The sequence below is a fragment of the Ambystoma mexicanum genome, chromosome 14 (genome assembly GCF_040938575.1).
Source record: "Ambystoma mexicanum isolate Mex_15411 chromosome 14, UKY_AmexF1_1, whole genome shotgun sequence".
In the NCBI taxonomy this organism is placed as follows: domain Eukaryota; kingdom Metazoa; phylum Chordata; class Amphibia; order Caudata; family Ambystomatidae; genus Ambystoma; species Ambystoma mexicanum.
The window spans coordinates 66,554,578-66,581,372 of record NC_090940.1 but is presented as its reverse complement, the minus strand read 5'-3'; the positions used below and the strand labels follow the sequence as shown (position 1 = coordinate 66,581,372).

The 26,795-nt window shown below is 48.3% G+C and overlaps 1 long non-coding RNA gene across 1 annotated transcript in view; it reads left to right on the top strand.

Annotated features, from left to right (window-relative positions):
• Positions 1-26,041, top strand: part of LOC138527245 (uncharacterized) — a 60,073-nt gene extending 34,032 nt beyond the window's left edge. Inside the window, exon 2 of the long non-coding RNA XR_011283825.1 lies at positions 25,685-26,041. This is a non-coding gene — a long non-coding RNA (uncharacterized lncRNA). The remainder of the gene's footprint in view (positions 1-25,684) is intronic.
• Positions 26,042-26,795: the final 754 nt, after the last annotated feature.

Here is a 26,795-nt window from a genome sequence, read left to right as displayed (position 1 = left end):
GGGCCATGTCACTGACAAGCGGACTGACGCACCTCAGAGAAACGGCTCTTTCTACCCTTAATAGTAGGTCACCCACCACCTTCAAGTCTTAACAATAAGTTGTCCTACCCAATAGACCAAGCTGGGCTAGGCCACTCCTCTGCCACTCAGGATTGGTCAATGCTTCCTGTTTCCACATTGCAAGGTCCATAACCATACTGACAGCCACTGGTGCAATGGCGGCCCAACAATCCTCTTCTAGCTCCCTGTCGGCTGCCGGAAGTGGCAAGGGGACAAATGATCCACCACTATATTTTCTGGGCTGGGATTATACCTGTGTGACAGTATGACAGCTGCTCTGCAGGAATACTGGGACGAGTAGTGCATAGGCATCCTGCTCATTCTTAACACTACTACTAAACCAGCAGTGATTCCAATCAAAGCTGAAACAGGTACACCTCTGCCCCCTCTTTGAGGTAGTGTGGACCAAGAGCAGTCCATACTCTTTAGGGGGGGATGCAAGCTAGCCCAGAAGCAGACCAACAAGAGCACTGCGGTACCAAACCAAAAGACTGTCCAACCAAAGTACAGGATGGCAGGCAACTGTGCCCTTATGTCCTGATCATGGGACAGTGCCACATGATGGGCCCTGATCAACTCAGTGGACTGGACAAGAGGGCATCGGCCAAGCAGAAACACTGCATTCGGTGGGCAAGTGGTGACAGCCTCGATGGCAGTTCAATGATGGCTTCCAACCCTCGAGTCCATGGAACTCCATGGAACTCACCTGGCTGGGATCTGCCACCATTCCCCAAACATCGCACCATAAAGACGGGATTCCAACACTTGCCAGGTTGCATGGCCCGGGCGGGTGGTCAATTCCGTGACCAACCCATGGATTCGTGCCATGGTTTTGGGGTGCGGAATATGAAGCTATTGCATTGTGGCACCCTAGGAAATGGAGGCCGGCCCTGGGAAAGATGGGGGACACCCTGGGGTCCATACACTGCAGTGATTCCACAAGTCTTGGACTGTCCTGGTTTTCGTGCCCGAAAATGTGCCTTTATGTGGAAGTGAACTAGGAATTCATAGCTACCGTCCAGTGGCCACAATTCTCATTTACCACCATAAACTCTCGGCCACCCACAAAAGCGACTATTCACACCAGGCACGACAAAAGGAATCATTTTAGGGCTTTAATAAAGGAGAGGTTTTTCCATTCGTGGTACGCGGCATGGGGGAAGTTGCATAGTTGGATGCCAGTGAAGGAACCTTCTGCACAGCCTTTTCTTGCATAGATGCATTGTGGTTTTGCTAGTTGTGGGCATTGGGTGCTTATATGTGAAATTTGGGGTATAGGACAGGTGGTGTGCTCTGCCAAAACCACCCCGATTGTTTCTTTAGGAATATGCCTGCTGTAGCAGAGACCCTCCACCCGGTGAATCCCCCGGTGTGGGACGCAAGGTCTCACCGCATAGACACAAGAGGAAGAGCAAAGCCCGTTAGTGAACGAGGTGGACACCCGTCCACATCTCCACAGTGGTCTCCAAGCCCCCTCCCGGGGAGGCACACAGGGCTTTTGGTGAATGAGGTGCACACCCGTCCACATCTCCACAGTGGTCTCCAAGCCCCCTCCCGGGGAGGCACACAGGGCTTTTGGTGAATGAGGTGCACACCGTCCACATCTCCACAGTGGTCTCCAAGCCCCCTCCCGGGGAGGCACACAGGGCTAGGATCTCAGATGGACGGTTCTGATAACTCAGGGCATGGAAGAAATTGACCACATACAAAACATTCTCATGCCCTGCATTAAGCACCAAGGAGTGACTGTCGACCTGCGCATGCGCGGAGTGTGACCGAGAGAGTTCACATGACTCACACGACGTATATGCGCCAGCATCCTGTAACTCATTTGATCCCCATCTGCGCTTAATGAAAGAGACTGGGCCAAAGCAGGTGTTACTTCTTAGTAGGGGGGTGCAGGTCCAGAACACATCTGGCCATTTTACTATTTTCTAGCTCATTTTATAAAGACAGACATACTGTCCTTTTATGTGTTTTAAGCATCTATGCAGGTTCTAACCACAGTAGAAGTGTTTTCCTCTGTGGCTCTTGTCTGTGTGTTTTTTTGTTTGTGTGTGTGTGCGTGCATCCATGATTGCATGCATGCTGTTGTGTGAGCATGTGTTTGTGTGTGTGTGTGTGCATGCATGTATTTCAGTGTGTGTGTGTGTGGGCAGGCATGCATGTGTGTGTGTATTTCTGTGTGTGTTTGTGTGGGCATGCATGCGTGTGTTAAAGTGTGTGCTTGCATGCCACTGTGGGTGTGAGTATATGTTTCTGTGTGGTATGCATTGTGGCGAGTCAAAGGTGTCGTCACTTCTCCCGGGGAGGAAGACCTTTCCCATGAGGCTAGTTAGGTGATGCCGATACCCAATATTGCCCCCTACGGGTGGTTGAATGCATAAGGATCTCATGGGGAGGAAGATGACCAACTGGGGTATGGCCCGGTAAACACCATTGAGCAAACACATACTCAAGCGCCTCTATCCTCTGCTCACTTCTTTTTAGACAGTAGACCCACGTCCTATTATAATACAGAAGACCTCAGTATGACCACAATTACCATGACAAAGAAGAGCATGGGTACCTTGAAGCTCACTAAATATAAAAGTACTGGTACGAGGTGGCCCCGCAGAGGCGTGAGGATTTGGATCAAGAGAGAGAAAAAGAACTTACACAGTGGGTCGAATGAGACCTTGCTACCATGTATAAAAGGTGACAATGGACATAGTAATATGTCAAGCCGAGTCTTGATAGACTATGAGGGTGGATCTCACCCGACGCAGAAGTTTAGAACTCATTTGGCAGACCCAGGGAAGGAGAGAACAGAGAACGCCAGGAGTCGGCCTCATGGACTTCCGGGCAGGACTGCAGGAGCGGGCCTGTGCAACCGACCAGAGGGCAAGCGAGCAGAGAAAAGCTGTCCGTGGAGTTGTCACCTGACAGCAGAAGGCAGCCTGGAGAGCAAGCAGAAGCAAGCTGGAGGACCGCTGTCCCTGGAAGGCCCGGCAATGCACCTACACCCAAATAAACGTAATGGGTGGTGAGGGAGACCCTGAGGGAATGCAGCAGCACAACTAAAGCAGGCTAAGGCTAACTCCTCTCAACCCCTTGGTAACCACAGTGCCCAGTACCCCGAAATGCCCCATGTGTAGCACAGCTGCTCGTCCTCGTCCTGGTGGCCATACCAATAAGTCCACTGACCACCAGGGAAGTGCCAAGGACCGCTACCATCAAGAACACTTAATCTGAGAAATACTTCCTCATCCCAGTGGCAGTACCAATAAGCCCACTGACCACAAGGGAAGGGTTGAGGACCCTAAACAAGTCCAGATAAGCAACAGAGGAGATTATCCTCTTCATAGTGGCAGGCATAAGTCCACTACTCATAAGAGAATGGTTGAGGACCCCAACGTTAAAGGAAGTGAAGAGTATATACTGTGCATGATATGATATGATATGATATGATATGATATGATTTGATTGGTTACTTATAACGCGCTTAATACCCAGAGGTTTCTAAACGCAGACCTGAGGATCAAGCCTGTGTTGCTCTGTGTCGTCTTGCTTCCAAGGCGAGCATGTTGCCCCTGAGCTATCCTCCCAAGACAAGGAGGAAAGCTTCCACACATCAGTGACAATGCCAAAACCACTGACCACCCGAGAAGGGTCAAGGATCCCAACAACAAAGGACGGAGTCAAGGAGAGAATCTATCGCAATTCAGTTGGGAGGTGAAGCCCGCTGAACGCAATAGAAGGGGCTTCGAACACTGATGAAGGAAGTGTGAAACGAGTCTGGAACCCAAAGAGAATACCAATAAGAAAGAGTGGAAGTTTGCATACACTTCCCCTTTTGTAATAGTGTGACAGGCAAAGAACGATGGTCTGGAGGGTTGTCCAGAGCAAGGCCAGAGGTTAAGATTAATTCAAAACCTTTATAGCTATCACCTCAATTGTTTTCTTTTGTACAGTACCCCGAGTGAGGGGGGAGGGAGGGTTTGCACATGCATGGCTCCCGGGAAGGCTGATCCTAGAGACCCAAGCTACTCCTCACTGATGACGCCCAACAAGGCCAAAACATGTGTGGGGATGCTTGTGTTCTCGTGCAGAACGGTTGTGGCCTAACAGTTCAGGCTGGACTGCCCCTTCTGGGTTGGGACCAATGTAACGTGCATATGGTCTTTCTCCTTCAGTAATGGCTTAGCAGGCTGAAAAACTATAGTCTGGAGGGTTGCCCAGAACTGTGCCCATGGTTATGATTTATACAAAAGAATGGCAAACACTATTTAATGACTGTTTTAACACACCGAGTGAACCGGAGAGCATCCTAGGAAGAGATCTATTCTCTCTAGCCCCGTGATAGGACGTGGACATCCATTCCCAATCCAGGAGCAGGGAATCATCCTCCTGGATCAGGATCTATTTACTGTGAGTGAACTTTTGTGGAATGAGATATCGTCGTCAAGGGAAGGGAGTCATTCCCCCTGGCTTCAGAACTTTTTAGCAAGTGTCAAGTAGAACCCTCAGTCTCCACCAGCAGAAGGAGTCAATCCCCTGGTGGGAAAACCTTTGTTTTATTAGATATCATTAGTGTAGAGTGTAAGGGCTAGAGATGGGTTTGGACACAGGATGGTGACTATCTGTTTGACGGCCATTCGGAAGTTCCTTTAGTTTTGGTTGAGGCAGGGAAACCCTTCATTGGGATAGGACCATTACAAACAAATACAACAATATTTGTTTGTGATGCAGGAAATCAGAAATGGATTAGGCAAAATACAAAAGCTTACACACAATAGTGTGTAATTTGCAAGGAATACAACAAGAGTTCTAATAAATGTACCAAGCTCAAACCTCTGCGTGTTTTGTAATTTCGGCCTCACACCAATGTAGGCTTGGAGTCCCTGTGTGTATAAACCACAACATTGAGACACCACAGAAAGTTGATCCAGCACTTCTTGCTGTAGTTATAACATCAGCCTTTCCTACATATTACAGTAGAAGCTCTCATGAAACCCATGGATGAAGTCTGTGGAATGCATGGGGAGGACTCAGCCTATGGCAGTTGCCAGGTCTGGTGTCTACCTCCTGTTACTCTGCCCCGCTTCCATGGCATCCTGTGTGTATCCTGCTTTGCCAGTTAAGCTCCTGCTCACTGCTTCACCCGCCTGCTCCAATTCCTCCCAGAACCTCATATCAACAGATACCCGGGTATCATCATATAATCTAAGCTAATGTGCCCATCTGTCCTCAATACCACCCTCCCGGTGAGTGCCAGCCTCCAACTAGCAAGTTCTCATTAGAGCACCAGTGATGGCTGCCCAGGGGTGTGGCTAGGTCTGGAAAAGATCTGGGGCTACGCTAACATCAGAACTGTTGGGACTCGGGGCTAGCTAGCCTTTTGGTTCTAGCCCCTGAGCTTTTATCCGGGGCTACAACCAAATAACCTGGGGCTGTAGCCTCCCAGAACCCCCGTAGCAACGCCTCTATTGCTGCCCAAATTCTGAAGCCTACCATCCAAAGTGTAAAACAAGCATCTATTGCCATGTCAGGGAAGGGGGAGACCTCCTCTAAGAGATTTGGAGGAGATTTTCAAAAGGACCAGAGTCTACAGAGTTTGTAAGAAGTCCATTGAAAAGGGCTTTCACTTTCTGGCGTTTTCAAGTCCCACGAAACAGAGCTTTGATCCGGTTGTTGCAAATGCAGATGTAAGGTGTTTCTCCCCTGTAGTTTGTAGGAATGAGTGAGACGCAACCTGTAGGAGACCTGAGCATAGGAGTCTAACACCTTACTGCACACATGTGCAACACAAAATTAAATGAAATCCCAGGGGGAGGATGGCTGGCCGCTCATGAGGGCCTAGAGTTGGTCAGCCCAGATGACTGACAGCTGTACTGGTGCCCCTGGTTAAATAAACAGACACAGTTTTATCTCTTATAACAAGTGTGAACGCTTTCGTTTATGTAATTGGAATCTGCCACACAATCCTTGGTACACATGAGCAAAATTACACCACTGTACTCCTAGCGGAGGTGCTCTCTGCTAGTGCATAAAAACATAGTTCTTAAAAGTTCTCATTCCATCATCTTTGGTATAATTAATAACACATTAGCGACAATAATATTGACACCGGTCCGATGCGGTCACATGTGGACAAAAGTAGTCACAGTTGGTAAATGAATAATTAAATAGACCAGTAGGATCGCATTGGGAACGAGTGAATTGACATTTGGTAAATAAATGATCAAATATCTTAATGGGGTCCCCTTGGGAACAAGTGTTTTTCACAGTTGGTAAATAAATAGCTAAATAGATCAGTGGGGTCACCTTGAGAACAAGTGCATTTACATTTGGTAAATAAATAATCAATTATACCAGTGGGATCACCTTGAGAACAAGTGCATTCACATTTGGTAAATAAATAATCAATTAATATCAGTGGGATCACCTTGGGAACAAGCGTTTTTGTTAGGGAGAATTCTCGGTTTAGGCTGAATTTCCTAACCTAGTGAGTCCCCCAGCAGCTTTGCTGGATTTCTGGAGTTTGTTTTTTTCTTCTGCCAAGAGTGAGACTCTTTTTCTCCCACTCTTGGGCATGATTTGTGGTGTTACTTTGACTGTTAATGTGTTTTATGGGCTATGGGGTCCTTTACTCCATAGGGTCTCATGTGTTTTTACTATGTGTGTTACACAGCACCCTCCGTGCAGTGACACAGGGGTGTCATAGTGACACCCCACCATAGACTCCATACCCTGGGACTGACTACTGTCTCTCAGGGCATGTAAAGTCACCATTGGCTTTACTAGTCCCAAATTATGAACAGAAACCAGTACAAACCATCATATTGTGGACATACTGGTCGGGGCAATTCGATTGCCCCGGGGTCTCTTAGTCGAGGGGGCACGTCTCCGTCCCCCCGATCGAGTTTTGGCTGGTGGCAGTGGATACTACTTTTTATATTCGACCGCAAATATATCTCTATGGGATTTTCCCATTGTTTGAGGCTACCAACTTTAATTATTTAATTCTCATAGCCTCGAACATACCGCCGGTTTATTTATTTAATATTAATTCGCCGGTTGGTATTTTTTGCCAGAACTCGATTCTAAAATGGCGTTTGTGTTCTCTTCTGTGACTCCAACCCAAGTCGAGCCCTTCGTTCCACTTTTTGGCAGGCTTCTCCGCAGAAGCCTCCAAAAGTGGTGCCACTTTGTCTGGGTACCACAGGGGGTATGGGAGGGGGTTTAGGCACCCTGGACTGAGTTACCTTGGTAACTCAAGTCGCTCTCTTGTGTGATTGGCCCAAGTGGTAAGCCGCCGGCTCACCACTTAGCATGTTTGATTGACAGCTAGGCTGAGTGAATGGGGGTGTGCTGCATAAAAGCAGGGCTTTTGGGACTGGAACTTCAGAAGTCGCCACAGGACCTGAGAATCTGACGAGGGAGAAGCTGAGCCGACCTGCTACGACGACACCACCGGCACCACCGGTGGAGCCCTGCGGAACCGACTCACCACTTCCCGACGACAGAGAAGATCTCCCGGTTGGAGAGTCTTCTTCCCCTGACTGGTGGGCACAACTAGTTTACCTACTTTTCCTCGCATCCCAGGACGTCTTGTGGTCGAATTGCCTGTGCCAAGCACCCCGGCAACCGGATAGCCACTTACCACTGGACCGCGAATAAAAGGACCGCTCCTTTTAACTGAGAACTCTGCGGCTGGTTTCTTCCCTGGCAGTGCAACGGACTCCTGTGTTCCTCCCCGACTAGATCCTCTCTTCCCCCGGACGAAGCACCGACTTGCATCCGCTGCCAGGAACAACTGCCCCCGCTGGAGTATTCTCACCACTTTAAGGTACCGTGTCCGCCAGGCCTCCCTTTCTAAAGATTGCTACAAGGTAATAATAATCCCTTAACCTTCTGGACTGGGCTGGCCGCCTTGACCATCTAACTGGTCCCTTTCTTTTGGTCCAACTCTTTCTGAACCTTTTCGAGACGTTTGTGCACTTTTCTACCGTGTGACCTTGGACACATTTCGTCCTGATCCTCTTAAAGTGGATCTGGCTTTCTGAACTCTAACTTCACGGTGTGATTCTGCCTTCCTCTCTTGATGTGTTCTTGTGAAAGTGTTGGGATCTGTTTCAATTTATAGTCTGTCTTTCCCTCCCTTTTAAACTGAATTATTAGAGTGCCATCTGCGTTAAGCGCTCACCGCTGTCTGAAAATAAGTGGGGCTTTACTTAAGACTTGTCTAATATTCTTTTAAGGGAGTGTATATCTTTTAGTGACCATGTTTTTGAACTGCTTAATATTAGTGCCTGTGTGTTTTATTAGATGTGGTTTTAAATAAATAATTATATCTCTTTTACACTGAAAGCAAGCGTCCCCAAACAGCACGATCCTCCCCGCAATGAGAGACAATGAAGGACTCTCCCAAAATGGGACATACAAGAGCAACCCATTCTTTGGTTTGACAATGTCAGACTGGAAATCCAAAAAGGTACTCACACACTCCACTATATTGACGTTATCTGAAGAGAGAAAAAACTTTTATCCGACCACACTTATCATGACCATTTAACTATTATGCACTTATAATCGCTCACACGTTCACAACGCTAAAATCTCTTCTAGCACATACGAGGTGCACACACCTCTTGGCACCATTCACCATTCAAGCTGCCCTCCCTTTCCTCCCTAGCCGGCTGTCCCTAATCGCCTTATTTGAATATCTAGATGCGCATATATATAGATATTAACCTGTTTCCCCCTCCTTCTAATAGGACTCTGTTTCTCTTACTGTTTCCCCAAGTCTGTGCTAATCACAGTTCTTTATTCTCCCCCCCTACCCTAAAGAAAAGGAAAGAAGTAATAGCGGTTACTAATGTACTCTCCGTGTCCCCTTTTGCTGAACACTTTTATTTTATACTCCACTTCTTCATATATTCCCAGTACTAGTCAAGATAGCACTATGCGGCGCCGCCTTCCACCCCCTTTCGGAGCTAGGTTCCCGTCACTTTTATCTCTTATTCACCTCTTAATCCTAATGGCCATATGCAAAGAAAAAGCAAGGAAAATTTTTAAGATGATCTTTAGTAGATCTGCGTACCCCCTCTTCGTTTCCTGTCCTACACTTCACTCCCCGCTCCCTTTAAGATCGCTCGCACTCAGTACTCACGTGCCCGTCTTGAACCGATACTCTCCGAAACTGGGTCCGTCCAGGCAGTGTCGCCGTCAGCTCAACAGTCAGCCCGGCTCCGGCGAGCGGTACTCAAAGGGGATTTTTCAACCGGGATCCCGTACCCCCTCTCTATTGAGTGCGCACTTCTTAGTGTACTGGTCGCGGTTGGCGGGCAGCCTCCCGGAGCCGGCTCACCGTGCGTATCCCTTTTCGACCGGAGATTCTCGTGCCAAACGGGGACGGTTATAAGGAGGTTAGGAAGAAATAAATATCACGCTATTGGGGTCACCACTGAAAGCAAGCGTCCCCAAACAGCACGATCCTCCCCGCAATGAGAGACAATGAAGGACTCTCCCAAAATGGGAATAAGACCAAGACAGAGTGCGGGTGAGCGTAAATGGGAGTTTATCAATCAGAATTGGGCATGCAAAGAACTCTGCAAACTCCGAGAGCGCTCTGTCTGACAATAGCAAAGACAGGCGTATATATTTACAAAAAACGTCATCAAAACCTACATACTATAGGGGGCACAAGTTCATTGGGATTGGGTGGCGACGACTAACTATAGGTGCTGCTGTGGCGTGGTTGGTCTTGGCTGGAGGACGTCACTGGTCACCCTCGTGGGTTGGGCTGGGCCTGGCAGGTCGGCTTGAGTTCATCCGGGCGGTGTTGGTGTGCCGAGGCGGCCTGTGGCAGAGATGAATGCCTTTTCTGACTTACTTGCCCTCTGCCATGCACACCGCAGTCATTCAGTCATTCACAGTTATATTCTCTTTAGTAAATCTTTCAATAGGTTAATGCAACACAGGAGGAATGCACCTTGTGAGGGGTCTGGAGATAATATATCGTGGCCTGGTTACTCGTGATCTGTTGATCGGGACCGTAGGTCGAGGGGCTAAGCTTCGGGGACTGGGGCGGGTGGTACGGGTCTTTCTGTCTTGTTAGAAGTGGTTATGGATGTTTCGCTGTGTGTTGTCAAAGTGTTGGGTGTCCTGATTACACAGGGCCGTAAGTCTAAGACAGTCTGGTGGGTTGTGGGGTTTACGAGGGGGTGCTTGAGTTTAAACTAAGGTTTACTGCGGTGCTGTAAATAATGCAGGTGGCTGGCCGCGGCCTTGGGTGCTGCAGCGGGGCTACAAGTCTTTGAAGCGGCTCCAGTCGGGTCGGGGGAGGCGTGACAACGCAGAGCGGGGCTCTGTTCTCATGTCTTGGCAGCCTTCTGGGGGAGGGAGGGGGATACATCGAGACCTTGTACGCTTTCACAAAGGTATCTCCCTCGTGTGTTGCCGAATATAGGTAAAGACATCACAAACATTTGAACATTTTCTAGAATACTTATTCAAAATCACTTCACAACATGCATTTAAACTTTGCTGGATGTATCTCGATTATATCCAGTCCGCGCATCATATTTGTACGTTATATTCTAACAGCTACAGTGTTTTAATTACATGCATATATATATTTGCAGAAAATGAGGTAGTGTTTAGATCAGTGGAGTACATAGAAAACGACCTGCCACTGTACGTGACGGTGGTAGCATATGAGGGGCTCAGACATTCACACATGATGAGTGCACGCTCGCGCATTCTTTACATGAGTTCATAGTATAGTTGCATCCGCTTCCTCGTGTACTCTAGCAGCATTAGCTTTAGTTATGGCGCGAAACCATGTGAGGTAGGCTTCCCAGTGATACACGCAACGAACAGATCCCTGGAGCGTTCCTTTATCATTAGCATCCACCTGTAATGGTGCGAGCTCGCCGTAGCTTATATCACGGGAGCATACTCTCTCATTCTAATACATTCTACAGGCATTTGTATTATGTGGAAGAAAGAAATAATGCAAGCGGTCTTGACATTAATATATACATATACATAAAGACTGTCTGCCATCAGAGGACCAGTTTACTGTTCTTCTCATTGTTCAGGCCTGCTGGCCGGGTCAGGCTGATAGTGACGGTACACTGCGGGAGGTGAACTGTTACAATGTTAGCGTATTGCGCTAGCTCATGTCCGTCTTGTTCGTGGGAACGTGCTCGCAGCGGATCTGCCAGGGTGCTGCGGCAACAGGGATGTTTTCCAAGGGTGGGGGCCGCGCTACAGTGTGCTGAGCTCACACCATCTGTACCGGGCGGAGAATGGTTTCTGGGCCTAGCTAAATTTGTGTGGCAATCAATACATGCGGGCACTCGATACGTGTGGGCAATGTCTCCAGTGGGTGAGCCCTCCACCACCTGGGCCCGGGTGGCATGAGGGAACGCCCAATGGGCCATAGCCCTCACCTGGGGAAGAAACGCAGGTGAGAGGGGTCTCCTGGACCAGTTCTCCCCTACATTTCCCCCCTTTCGTTACTTAAGTAACGAATTCTTTAACTCCTCTATCCTCCTACATTCTGCTTCGTCCATCACCGCCTCATCCCATGCAGGAGTTCCTTTGATAGGCATCCATGCTCTGCACACCCCCCTTAAACTCTCACCTCTCCTGGCGTATTCATCTGGGGTACACGTAAGATATATGCACCCACCATCTCCTTCCAAATCTACCCACACTTCCTCGTACCATTCTAGTATGCGGGGCTCTTTGATGGTGGTGTGCCAAAGCTTATCTACAATATCCTTGTCATGATACATGGGCACCAGTTGGTACCTAGGTGTGTTGTCTACCCCTGTTTGTTCTTGTGCTTCTTGCATCGTTTTTATTGTACCGTGTGAGTTGCCCATTGTCACCATCATCATTGCACCATTTGGTACTGCGCCGGCACAGACTCGAAGACCCACCTGGCATAGGCAGAAAATCAAAAGGAGGAACACCACAGCTGGCATCAAAAATTTCATCGTTGTTCCAAGCCATGAGGGGACCCAGGAGAAGAGGTTATCGAACCATGTACTATCTTCCGCTTCGCCTTCCATCTTCATTTTTTCTCCTAGGTTGTGGACTGCTTCGATCACATGGGACAGGGAGCCGTTCTCTGCGTCTTCAGAAGGTACGAAAGTGCAGCAGGCACTTCCTATTTTTCGGCAAACACCGCCGTCCATCGCCGTCAACAGGTCCAGGACATACCTGTTTTGCATGGTCATCAGTCGCAAAGCTCTTAGTTCGACCTTTATTATGTTAAAACCTTCTTCAGTGTCGTTCGCCAGCTGAATTAATTCCCAGCGGGTTATCTGGAGCCATTTTGCGTTAGCCCTTGCTTGGACACTTGATACGAGCGAGGCAAAAAATGTTTCTGCTGAGCTGAATAATCGATATTTGTCTGGGATCTGGGCCAATAGTTCTGATGATGCCTTTGATATATAGTTTGATGCTCGTCTGTTGCGGGTCAGCACCTCTCCCTTGCTTCCAGAAGACAGGACATACATTTGTGGTTCTGCAGTTGGTTGGGCCACACTCTGTTGTGTGCGGTCCTGTGCTCTTTTGCTCCCATCAATGTGGCTTTCGGGTATCACCATTAGAGCTGAGTGCAGAGTGGCCATTGAGCAGCTGCCACTCCACGATGGGGGGAGGTGTAGGTATGCCTGGTTGCCACATACCCAATACGTGTCCATAAGGGCCGCAGTCCCTTTTCTTAGGTCTGGGATAGTGAGGGTTTTGTTGCACTTCTTGTTCGTCCCCATGGACGTTCTCCCCTCTCCTTTGAAGCATAGTTCATAGTCTATTTCATTCTGCAACTTGAAAGGCTTTTCGATGGGCGTAACCCAGGTTAGTTTTGAAATGTGTTCTCTCCATACGGGTGTGCATGTTTCTTCTATCCATTGCAATTTCTCCGGTGCCACACCCCTCAGTGCTTCGGCTTTACACATTACTTCTTCGTTCTTCCACTTGTTATCAGAAAAAAGTGCCCCTTCGATTGCAAAAAATGGTTCTTTCAGACATACAACCCCTGACGGTTTTGGGTAGCACGTTTTCTCGTTCTGCAGCATTTGAAAAGTCACTTCATGTGCCTGGAAGGTGTTCTTAATCCTGCACAACGTGAGATGAAGGAGACACTGGGCATCTATAATCGGCAACTCTTTGGGTAACAGGACTTTGGGTGTACCTGATGCATGAGGGATGAGGGAGCAAACATAACAGCTCTCGTTTGTTGTTTGTTTAGCTGTGGCACTCATGTCTGCATACCACTTATTTGTTTGGTGGGGGTGTCGTGGGTCTTCCATCTTATCTAGACCTAGCCCATAGTACTCATCATACTTCCTCCTCCCTGCTTCCCTCTTCCGTCTATTGTTCTTATTTCTCATATTCTTCCCGGTTCCCTGGGCACGGGACAAACTAGACCCCCCTTTCTCATTCCCGCCCCCCTTCACCCAGTCATCATATAATATTTCATGTGTTTCTCTCATTCTTTGATTCTCTATGGCCGTGGGGGCAGGTTAGCTGGTGGGGGTATTATACAACCAGGATATGGCAGAGGGATTTCGGTCGTTTAAGCTGTGAGCATTGTAATTAGACATCTCAGGTGGGGACAGTGTGTTGTTTTGTTTTACAGCACTGGATGACGTAGTATAGTAGCCCCACACAAGTTTAGTTCCGTCCCATATCAAAAAATCACCTTCCCTTGTAGTTGCATTGATACTTGCAGTTGTATTGGTCCCAGTCGTTGTGTTGCCCCCTCCCCCCTCGTTCATCTCGATAGAGATGAACGCTATGAACCAGTATGTAACCAGACCAAATAATAATGTAAAAAACAATATAATGCACGCAGACAGTCCACATTCATACGAATATATACATTTCACAGTTAACCATTCTTTAAGTCTAGTAAATCTATCCGTTGCAGGCCGCCCATTAGATGCCATGGAAGCTCCTGTTTTAAGATATAAAAGTGCATTGAGTGCATACATGTAAACATTTTGTTGGCACCATCAGTGCCAATATACATGTGACGGGGAATGGAAGCGGGTGGGGATACGGGGAGGGGTATTCACAGACAAGGGTGTATACAAGCTCATAGTTTGGCATTCCGTTTAATATATGTACATATATTCACACTCAACCAGATGAAAGTTAAAACAAAATTCCCCCCCCCCTTTTTTTTTTTTTTTTTCTTGCATCTTTATCAGTTGTACATTTCTTCAAATTCAGTACCAGCACATACACGCAAGTTCATATTCAGTCATTCTGCTCAGTTGCAGCGTTTGCTGTTGTCTGTGCCTCCCCATCTACCTCCTCTTGTACGTTGCTATATGCTTTTCGTACATCGGTCAAGTGCACCCAGTACCTCAATCCCTTGACCTTTACCGCCGTAGGCGTGCAAAATAGTACTTCATATGGGCCGTGGAATCGCGGTGCGTTCCACCGACGCACAAAACTTCTGACATATATCCAGTCGCCTGGCATTAGTTGTAGCTGTTGCCCTGGCTCCGTGTCAGCGCCTGTTACGTTTCCCTCTTCTCTAGTGAAGGGTGGGGACAATTGCTTTGCTATCACGCGCGCTGCCCTTGTCAGTTTCTTTGAATAGTCTGTGAATTCATCTCCCAATATCGCGGCGCTTCTGTGAGCGTCTGAGTGTTCGCGCAGAGGTGAATGTGCTGTGTTCATCCGTCTCCCAGTCACGATCTCGTGCGGGGACAAATGGTGGTCTTTGCTTGGCTGGTTTCGTAACTCAAATAGCGCAAGCGGTAGGCAGTAAATCCAATTCTTTTTTAATGAAAAACATAGTTTTGATAACCTGCCCTTCAACAGTCCGTTCATTTTTTCCACTACGCCATTACTTTGAGGATGATAAATTGAGCATAATTTATGTTTTATTCCCAACAATGTAGTCACTTCCTTAAAAAGCTCATTCACAAAATGGGTGCCATTGTCTGAGCGGATCACGTCACAAATTCCCCAGCGCGGGAATACTTCCCTTACTAGGAACTTGGCGGCGCTCTTGGCATCGGGTCGCGCGCAGGGTCCTGCTTCCACCCACCTTGAAAATGGGAACACGACCACAATCATGTACCGTGCACCATTACACCTTTCCCCCATGTCTGCGTAATCTATGTGTAGTTCCTTGAATGGGCCAATGGGTTTAGGGATTGTTCCCCGTAGAGTGCGTAACGTCATCCCTGAATTGTATATTTGGCATGTTGTACATTCCATTGCCAATCGGGACACATGCTCCTGGAGACAGGGCACGAACCATTCTTCCTGTATTTCTGCTGCAATGTGTTGTTTGGTGTTATGTGCAGGGAAGTGTAGCTGTTGAAATGCTATCTCTAGTAGCTGAATTGGCATTACCACCTTCCCCGAGTTATTTTGCCTCCACAGCAGGTCTGTTCCTGACTTACTGCACCCTCGCTTTGTCCACAATAGTTTTTCCTCTTCACTGGCTCCTTCCTGCAATTCTATTATTTGTGGTATGGGCATGACATTATATCCCTCTGGGGGCTCTTCGTTTGTTTTGTCCTTAAGCATGTATTCACCTGTGTCATTTTTCTGAAAATAGGAAGCCTCCTTGGCGGCGGCGTCCGCTGCCGCGTTCCCTAAAGACACAACATCTGTGTTGGATGTATGTGCTTGGCACTTTACTATTGCTACTGCAGTGGGGCTTTGCAGGGCCTCAATTAACTCTTTTAACAAATCTGCATGCTGTACAGGTGTTCCATCTGCCCTCCTAAAGCCCCTCCGCCCCCCCCTTGCTAGGCCCCCATGTACTGTCGTTGTCATATAAGCTGAGTCTGTGTATATCGTCACTGCACAACCCTTTGCTGCATGTAGTGCTTCTATGAGCGCAATCAGTTCTGCTGCCTGCGCGGAGTAGTGTGATGGGAGACGGTATTGTACCAGTGTTTCATACTCACCGTCTTCTAACCTCACCACTGCCATGCCAACATGTTTTTCTCCCGTGTCCGCGTCAATTGATGCGGACCCATCCACAAAGTACACTTCCCCTTCGCTTAGAGCGTTCTCACACACCACTGTCTCCTCCCCGCTTCCTCCTGTGTAGGTTGCGCAATCGTGGTTCTGCATGTCTTCGAGCGTGCACGCTTCTGTAATGAATGTGGCGGGGTTCACTGTTTTGCATCTCACTATATGGATGTTGGCACTGGACAGTATAATCTCGTAGGCGGTCGCCCGCTGTGTGGTCAGTGTGCTTTTTGATCTTTCGAGTATTGCAAATAATGAATGTTCCACAAACAATGTCACAGGGCAGCCCATTACTATTGTGGCACTTTTCTCAATCGCGAACGCGGCTGCAGCGAGTGATTGCTCGCACGCGAAATGGCCCTGCATTACGGCATCTAAAGTGCCACTATAGTAAGCCAATGGCTTGTGTCCTAAGGATGTTTTTTGTGTCAGGACTGCTGTCATCAGTGTTTCCTTGCAGTGTGAGAATAGGTAAAACTCGCGTCCATAATCAGGGTTTGCGAGTACTGGGGCGCTTGAAATCAACTCTTTTAGTGTTTGGAAGCAGGAACTCATCTCTTCCGTCCATTCCACCTTCCTGTTCTCCTGTTGGGCCACCTTTAGTGCTTGTAATAAGGGCCTGGTGTATGCTGCATAATCTAATATCCATGCTCGGCAGTAATTGCACATTCCCAAAAATTTCTGCATGTCTTTTACTGTTGTGGGTTCTTGTACTGATCTTATGGCTTCTACCCTGTCTGGTATTATTCTTTTCCCATCTCTTGAAATCAGCTGTCCTAGGTACAGGACCTCTGTCAGACAGTATTGTAGCTTTCCCTTGTCCACTTTGTACCCCTTGTTGGCCAGCAAAGTCAATAATGTTATTGAATCTGTTCTGCATGTCTCTTCGTTTCGTGCGCAAACTAGTAAATCATCTACGTACTGAATAATGGTGCTCTCAACTGATAGGTTTCCTAAGTCTTCATGTAATACGTGATTGAAGATGCTCGGGCTCTCACAGTAACCCTGTGGTAATCTGCAATGCTCATACCTTTTACCCCCCAGTGTGAAGGCGGTGAGGTATCTACTCTCTTCAGCCAGGGGTATAGAGAAAAATGCGTTTTTCAAATCCACTACTGTGAAATGTGATGCCTCTTTCGGGATGCTGCATAGTATTGATGCGGGGTTCGGGACTAGAGGGAACTCCTTCTGAATTACATCATTGAGGGGGCGTAAGTCCTGTATCATCCTCCAAGACCCCCCTTTTGCTTTTTTGATCGGATAAATACAAGTGTTACATGGGGAGTTTGAAGGCACTATTATCCCTTGTGCTAGTAGGGCATTTATTGTCTCTTTTATCCCTTCTTCAGCTTCACGAGACAGAGGATACTGTTTAACTCGTGGTAAAATTGCTCCTTGCTTTAACTTTATTACCACAGGCTGTACTCCATGCAACAGTCCCACATCATGGGGGCCTGTTGTCCATAAGTTGTTTGGTACGAGCCTCATGTCGTCATCAAAAAACGACGGTGGTGCTCCTACCACTGTCATCAATTGGACGGGAGTCTCCCTTGCTTGTATGAAAATATCACAGGGCATCGCTATTTCCATCACTATTTCACCATCCCCTTCTGAGTCTGAAAAGAGATCCTCATCTGTTACTTCTCGTAGGGCGATGTTGGCGTTTGTGCATAGCACTGTGCGCCACTCACACCCTTCCTCGTCCAATCCGATCACAGCTATCCTTTTTGCTGACACTTGCACAGCGTGCAAATCTAACGATACCACTGATCCTGGTGCTGTGTTGGGGCATACTATGGGGCGGAAGAGGAACTCCGCCGGGATCCTCCAGTCCATGCTTCTCAACTCGGGAATTATGAGGGCCAGAGTCTTCAGCCCTTTGATAAACATTTCCTCATTTTGTGGCAGTCCTCGTATTTCCTGCGTGGTTGTGTAGGCTTGCACTACCAACATTGCACGCAAGGGGCATATCCCGGGTGTGGAACACACTATCCCTCTCTCGGTAAATGATATGGTCATGTTGAGTTTACTCAGGAGATCCCTCCCTAGCAAGTTAATTGGGGAATGTTCGTAATACAATAAGGGTGCCTTCACAGTCTTACCCCCCACTGTTACATCCAAAGCTTCTGTGTAAGGAACTTCAACTACAGCCCCAGAGAACCCCTGCGTCTATAACTTCCTGTTAGATAACGGGAATCGGCCCTCTCTGATACATGATTTCTCCGCTCCCGAATCAACCATGAATATAAACTGCTTGTCTCCTATCTGCGCCCCTACCAATGGTTCCTCTGCTGCATTGTAGGTGGTGGATAGAACTGGACACGCAAGTGTTCTCTGTGGGCTGTCCTATGCGGGGTATCTCGTCGCCCCTCCCTCATTAAAGACATTTCCGGAAACTATCGACATGCCGCTGTAAGGTGCTGGCGCGGGGGCCCCGTTTGCTGTTGTCGCGAAAGGGTTACCTGGCGTGTATTGCATGCTGTCATTGTTTTGGGGGTGGTTCTGTGTCCTATACTGGTGTCCTTGTTGCTGGCCCATAGTACCCTGGCCGGGGTTTCTTAGTTGCTGCTGTCCCATTGGGAGACCGTATGGGCTTCCCGGGTGTGGATGACCATAACTCTCCCCCTCCTGGAACCCATTGTTTTGTCTACTTCTGCACTCCCTGGAGTAATGTCCCCATCGTCCACAGTTCCAGCAACTCCCTTGGGGGCCCCTGGGACCCTGCCATCCATTTCCTCCCATTCCCCCATACCCCTGTCCGCCTCCTCTCCGGCCCCTGTACCCACCTCGTCCCCCTCGAGGGGTCCACTCTTGCCACTGCGGACTTCCACCTTGCTCCTGCTCAGTCCACTGCCGCTGTGCTGGTCCTGCCCAATTAGTTGCCAACCTTCCTTGGAGTGCTATCAGCCCCTCCTCCTCCTCATCTCCCTCTCTACTGTGTGGGAGCGCGGCTACTGCTGCTGCAACCTTCACTAACTTTGACTGTACTAACTTCGCCTCGTCTGCCAATCTTTTCTGCGCCACCTCCTTCTCCCTCTCCTTTATTCTTTTACAATGGTGTACTATTATGCTCTGAATTTCTGGCCATCCCTTTGCTTCAATGCCTGCTATCTTGTCAAGCGCCTTCTGCACTTCCTTTGGGAGCCCTTTCTTTATAATAAAATAAAATAAAGATGTCGACTGATACCAGGGCGTGCCCGTTTCTGCTCTCCACATCTCTTGGACCCGAAAAATATAATCCATAGCCTCTTCCCCGTCATTCATTGTACACTGCATCACTGACTGCAAGTCCGGTGTGTCTGGGAATGTTTCGCGTAAGGCATCCCACACCCTGGCACGCACCGTGTTAAAGGATGCCCCATCATGGCGGTCACAGTCTAACGTTACTCCCGGGAAACCGGCCTTAACCCATACCCTTTCAGCCTGATCACCTACTGCTGATACGAGTAGACTTTTTACATCTCCTATGGCTAGGGGTACCCCGGCAGTATGTTTCTCGAAGGCATATATCCACTTACTTGCCCCTCCTGACAACGGGGGCAATAGCTTTAATAAATTGGCTTTGTCCATCTGTGCCCATGGGATATAGTTAGGCCTCCCTCCTCCCCTGTGTATCAACGGGAGCTGTAGCCTTCCTTTTGTCGTTCCGTCCGGACCCGTTTGAGCTGTTGATGTCCCCAGTGATGCAATTTTTCCCACTCTGTTCCTTAGTCGCCCCGTCCACTCATCATCCAGGGTTCTCAATGAACACGTACCTTCCTCCCCTTCGCTTCCCCCTCCTATCGCCATACTCAACCTGTCGCTTTCTTCTACCTCGTCCCTTATATCACACAGCAACTCTTCTCTAATTCCCCCCCGCCTTTCCTCTCTTGCAGCATCTCCCTCTCCGGGTCCTACTTCTATTATTCGCGTTGGTTCTTTCTCAATTCTGAACAAAATCTCGCCCTTTTTCCACCCCTCTTCGGGCTTTCTATTTTCACCTAGCGCTCTGGACGTATGCCCTGATCTAGTTGCATCTAGTGCTGTTCGTTCGCATATGTCTTTTATCCTCGAGAGCTCATCCTTTGCTATCGTCAGTCTTGATTCTAAATCATCTGTGAGCTTCTCTATATCTACCCTTTGTGCGCCTGCCTGGGCTCGCTCCCTCGTGCTTTCGTATGGCGGAGGTGCCGTGGGCCGGAGGGGTGTGGTATCTCTCGGGGGAGGTATGTAAGTGGGATCACTGTACCCCTCTGCGGGCACAGACTTCTTTATTATCGGGTACAAACTTATTACCTCTACTGGTGGCGCGACACTTGAGCCTTCTTTGACATCTCTTTGTATTAGCAGTGGATTGTCTGTGGTGGACGGGAGATCAGGATTTAGTGCTGGTGTCTTAGGCGGTGGTATCTCTTCAAATAACCTCCAAAGATCTAATATTTCCCTCCTATTTTGTAGCTGCTTTCCTTTGTATTTTAGACAAATGCAGGTGGCTACTGTATCCAGGACACTTTTATCAAACGACCCTCCCTCGGGCCAAATCTGAGGTAACCCCTCCCCCTTTAGCTCGGTCACCCATTGGTCGTGATATTTTTTAATCCGCTCCACGTATCCCGGGAGATTCTTACAAATATGTGATAAGGGTGTTTCAGCCCCCATCTCTGTGCCCTCCTAGTGCTGGTGTGCCTAGTGTTTTTGCAACTACAACGTGAGTGTAGTATCAATATTATTCTTTATATTTTACTTCACATTCAATGTTGGGTCCCTTCGGGCTCTCCCCCTCCCTGACTGCACAATACAAAACTGGCCGTACACAATGTCTATTATGTTCTTTTTGAGGGGCACATACAAGAGCAACCCATTCTTTGGTTTGACAATGTCAGACTGGAAATCCAAAAAGGTACTCACACACTCCACTATATTGACGTTATCTGAAGAGAGAAAAAACTTTTATCCGACCACACTTATCATGACCATTTAACTATTATGCACTTATAATCGCTCACACGTTCACAACGCTAAAATCTCTTCTAGCACATACGAGGTGCACACACCTCTTGGCACCATTCACCATTCAAGCTGCCCTCCCTTTCCTCCCTAGCCGGCTGTCCCTAATCGCCTTATTTGAATATCTAGATGCGCATATATATAGATATTAACCTGTTTCCCCCTCCTTCTAATAGGACTCTGTTTCTCTTACTGTTTCCCCAAGTCTGTGCTAATCACAGTTCTTTATTCTCCCCCCCTACCCTAAAGAAAAGGAAAGAAGTAATAGCGGTTACTAATGTACTCTCCGTGTCCCCTTTTGCTGAACACTTTTATTTTATACTCCACTTCTTCATATATTCCCAGTACTAGTCAAGATAGCACTATGCGGCGCCGCCTTCCACCCCCTTTCGGAGCTAGGTTCCCGTCACTTTTATCTCTTATTCACCTCTTAATCCTAATGGCCATATGCAAAGAAAAAGCAAGGAAAATTTTTAAGATGATCTTTAGTAGATCTGCGTACCCCCTCTTCGTTTCCTGTCCTACACTTCACTCCCCGCTCCCTTTAAGATCGCTCGCACTCAGTACTCACGTGCCCGTCTTGAACCGATACTCTCCGAAACTGGGTCCGTCCAGGCAGTGTCGCCGTCAGCTCAACAGTCAGCCCCGGCTCCGGCGAGCGGTACTCAAAGGGGATTTTTCAACCGGGATCCCGTACCCCCTCTCTATTGAGTGCGCACTTCTTAGTGTACCGGTCGCCGTTGGCGGGCAGCCTCCCGGAGCCGGCTCACCGTGCGTATCCCTTTTCGACCGGAGATTCTCGTGCCAAACGGGGACGGTTATAAGGAGGTTAGGAAGAAATAAATATCACGCTATTGGGGTCACCACTGAAAGCAAGCGTCCCCAAACAGCACGATCCTCCCCGCAATGAGAGACAATGAAGGACTCTCCCAAAATGGGAATAAGACCAAGACAGAGTGCGGGTGAGCGTAAATGGGAGTTTATCAATCAGAATTGGGCATGCAAAGAACTCTGCAAACTCCGAGAGCGCTCTGTCTGACAATAGCAAAGACAGGCGTATATATTTACAAAAAACGTCATCAAAACCTACATACTATAGGGGGCACAAGTTCATTGGGATTGGGTGGCGACGACTAACTATAGGTGCTGCTGTGGCGTGGTTGGTCTTGGCTGGAGGACGTCACTGGTCACCCTCGTGGGTTGGGCTGGGCCTGGCAGGTCGGCTTGAGTTCATCCGGGCGGTGTTGGTGTGCCGAGGCGGCCTGTGGCAGAGATGAATGCCTTTTCTGACTTACTTGCCCTCTGCCATGCACACCGCAGTCATTCAGTCATTCACAGTTATATTCTCTTTAGTAAATCTTTCAATAGGTTAATGCAACACAGGAGGAATGCACCTTGTGAGGGGTCTGGAGATAATATATCGTGGCCTGGTTACTCGTGATCTGTTGATCGGGACCGTAGGTCGAGGGGCTAAGCTTCGGGGACTGGGGCGGGTGGTACGGGTCTTTCTGTCTTGTTAGAAGTGGTTATGGATGTTTCGCTGTGTGTTGTCAAAGTGTTGGGTGTCCTGATTACACAGGGCCGTAAGTCTAAGACAGTCTGGTGGGTTGTGGGGTTTACGAGGGGGTGCTTGAGTTTAAACTAAGGTTTACTGCGGTGCTGTAAATAATGCAGGTGGCTGGCCGCGGCCTTGGGTGCTGCAGCGGGGCTACAAGTCTTTGAAGCGGCTCCAGTCGGGTCGGGGGAGGCGTGACAACGCAGAGCGTGGCTCTGTTCTCATGTCTTGGCAGCCTTCTGGGGGAGGGAGGGGGATACATCGAGACCTTGTACGCTTTCACAAAGGTATCTCCCTCGTGTGTTGCCGAATATAGGTAAAGACATCACAAACATTTGAACATTTGAACATTTTCTAGAATACTTATTCAAAATCACTTCACAACATGCATTTAAACTTTGCTGGATGTATCTCGATTATATCCAGTCCGCGCATCATATTTGTACGTTATATTCTAACAGCTACAGTGTTTTAATTACATGCATATATATATTCGCAGAAAATGAGGTAGTGTTTAGATCAGTGGAGTACATAGAAAACGACCCGCCACTGTACGTGACGGTGGTAGCATATGAGGGGCTCAGACATTCACACATGATGAGTGCACGCTCGCGCATTCTTTACATGAGTTCATAGTATAGTTGCATCCGCTTCCTCGTGTACTCTAGCAGCATTAGCTTTAGTTATGGCGCGAAACCATGTGAGGTAGGCTTCCCAGTGATACACGCAACGAACAGATCCCTGGAGCGTTCCTTTATCATTAGCATCCACCTGTAATGGTGCGAGCTTGCCGTAGCTTATTTCACGGGAGCATACTCTCTCATTCTAATACATTCTACAGGCATTTGTATTATGTGGAAGAAAGAAATAATGCAAGCGGTCTTGACATTAATATATACATATACATAAAGACTGTCTGCCATCAGTGGACCAGTTTACTGTTCTTCTCATTGTTCAGGCCTGCTGGCCGGGTCAGGCTGATAGTGACGGTACACTGCGGGAGGTGAACTGTTACAATGTTAGCGTATTGCGCTAGCTCATGTCCGTCTTGTTCGTGGGAACGTGCTCGCAGCGGATCTGCCAGGGTGCTGCGGCAACAGGGATGTCTTCCAAGGGTGGGGGCCGCGCTACAGTGTGCTGAGCTCACACCATCTGTACCGGGCGGAGAATGGTTTCTGGGCCTAGCTAAATTTGTGTGGCAATCAATACATGTGGGCACTCGATACGTGTGGGCAATGTCTCCAGTGGGTGATCCCTCCACCACCTGGGCCCGGGTGGCATGAGGGAACGCCCAATGGGCCATAGCCCTCACCTGGGGAAGAAACGCAGGCGAGAGGGGTCTCCTGGACCAGTTCTCCCCTACAACACCAAGCTCTGTTCAGTGTTTGCTTGTTCTACTGTGTTCTTTTGACCTATTGTGAATACTCTGTATACTGCCTAACTCTTCTTGAGGGAAGTCTGACTGCTCAGCCACAGCTACCAAGTGAATCTGTGTGGTACAGACTGCTACCAAGTGGGTTTACTGCCAAAATCTGTAGTCTTAAATCTTTTGCAGTGGTCCCAGAGGGAACTGCACAGGTTTCTGCCTAACACTTTTCACAGTTGGTGAATAAATAGGTAAATAGGCCAGTGGGATCACCCAAAGAACAAGTGCATTCACATTTGGTAAATAAATCATCTAGGTCGGACCAGCGTCCCCTCACTACTGGTAGCTGCAGAATGCCACTGGGACGTACAGCAATTAACCCATCAATCCACCAATCACCCAGTCAGGCCACAAGCCGTAATCCACCTCTACACTGAGCTAGACAATGACCCTCTGATAGTTCCTAGCCGTAATTTTCAGAGTCCTCACAGTACTGGTTGCGAGCCAAGCTCAGAACGGGGTAAATCACTGCCCAGTGCGGAATATAACCGAGAGAAGCGGAACCATACTAAACGGCCCAAACTGCCCTCCAGAAGATAGGCCGGACTCTTCCACTACACGGGTGAACAAACCCCCTCAGTGCACCACTCGGCCTTTCCCTTCGAGTCCCCTGAGTTGGCCAGACCCACCTCTTTATTAGGCGAGTTGCCTCATACCCACACTCCGCGGAGGTACTGATAGCGTACAGTCTCGCAGCGTCACCGGGACAGGTGCAGCAAATACTACCTTCCGTCTGGTCATTCACTGGCCAACGTGTTACTGTATGCCGGCATACGCAGGGCACAGTGTCCCTTTCTCACACTTTCCCTTTCCTACCTGGCTGCTACTATGCAGCGCGAGAACCAAATCCACTCTCTCTCCCTCACGAGCGGTGGCAGGCAGGGTGTAGCACCCGCCAAGTGCTCCTTCGGCTCAACACTCCAGCAGACGCTCTCGACCCCGGGTGGGGGAGAGAGAAATGCCGGCCTAGACAGGCAGATGGCCTACGGGTGGGGGGGACGTCCTTGACACAACAGAGGGCCTAGATGCCCTCCATGAACAGTCTGGAGCTTCCGTCTCTGTTCGTCTCTCTCATCGTTCTCCCCTCATGATCCCCTCTGGCTCTTATGCTCCCCAGGAACTCTCCACTTGTGTCCACCAGTAGGGGGCTTGTGTTGATCCTGAGGTGAACCCACCTCACAGACAGCCCTGCTCCCCCTGCTGGTGGAACCTACCATGTCTGTTCTGACAACTCTGCGTGTCAAAACAGGCAGCCAGGTGAAACGGACAACGAGAAGAGAAATAAACAAATATGCCCGCCAAACAAACACGACAGTTAGCCCATGCACACACTGAAACCCACACAGTTAAAAGCTCGACACAACTTTTTTCAAGTCCTGGCCTAAAATGATGGAACCAACTTTAAACTTGTTTCTCATTAATGCGAGGGGATAGAAGCTGAAAAAATACTCATATACAATAAGTAAACATTGACCGGGCCAAGCATCTTAAGAATGTGTCTCTCTCCAAAGGTGCATGACACCCGTGAAGTGTGTTTGTGAAACACTTGTGTACAGGCGCGTTATAAATACCATGTGATATCATGCATGTACAGGAAACGTGTGCAATCATTCCTGATGTTTTCCTTTGTTCTTTCCTCCTGCCAAAAGGGCCAAGATGGTGGATTGCAAGGAGCTCCTGTGGTGCATCCTGTGGCTGGTTTTGATCATCCTGTGTTGGCCCATTGGCGTCCTCATGGGCTGCCTGTATGGCTTGCTGGTGCCTCTCACCACCTGCCTGGGGCTGGACAGCTTCACAGACTTCATACTGCAAGGAGCGCATCTAACCAAGAAGTTTGTGCAGCACGCGCGGGCGAGCCAGACTATCTAGGGAGTCAACGGGCGAAGAGCCAAGCGGCTGCCGGACGGAAAACCTTTGCCACAAGTTGTACCCGTTTTCTTTCATTACAAGATTTGGAATACCGCATTGAACATATATTTCTGGAATAAAATAAAGGTCTGAAATGAGCCATTTTGGTGGAGGAGTTTTAAATTAATTTAGGAAACATTGATCTATGGATGAATTCACTCAAGAACACCACGCATCGACAGTGCATACATAGAAAGTAAGATTAAGCTATTAGACAATGTTATATTGTATACCTCTTGCTTCTTGGGTTTGTTAGTCAACCAAATATGTTAAAGAAATGTAGGGTTGAGCAATGTATTTTAAATCCACATGGTTTAAAGCCCATTGCTCAACACTGGAGAGGCCCTGGGAGTTATCTACACATGGTTAGAGGTAGCAAGCCTCTGGCTTCAAATTGCTTCACTCAAATTAGCTCCTAGAGGTGGCATTAATTAAAAATATATGTATTTAGTGCATTTGGTCCAGGAAATGTCACACTACCAATCAGTGAATTTATTGGAAAACTTCATCATTCATTGTACTGATCAGGGATAGTATGTGACCAAAATCGAAATGATCACTTGGTGCTTAATAATAGAGGCGATTTTGACCAAACTCAATGCTGCTTGTGTTACTAAGTTCTGTAGATGGTAAGGCTGAGTTGGCACCGCCAGTATTGAAAGCTGTGGCTGCAGGTTACACAGAGCTCTTTGCAGTGGGTGATGCTCAATACACTTAACAGGACTCTCGAATCAAAGCCCAGTATCAGGTGGTGGAGGGATAATCCAGTGACGGCATTCACCAATAAAATAATAATGATAATAACTTCGAAAGAATCTGAAATAATTACAGTGACTAGAATAATCACATTAA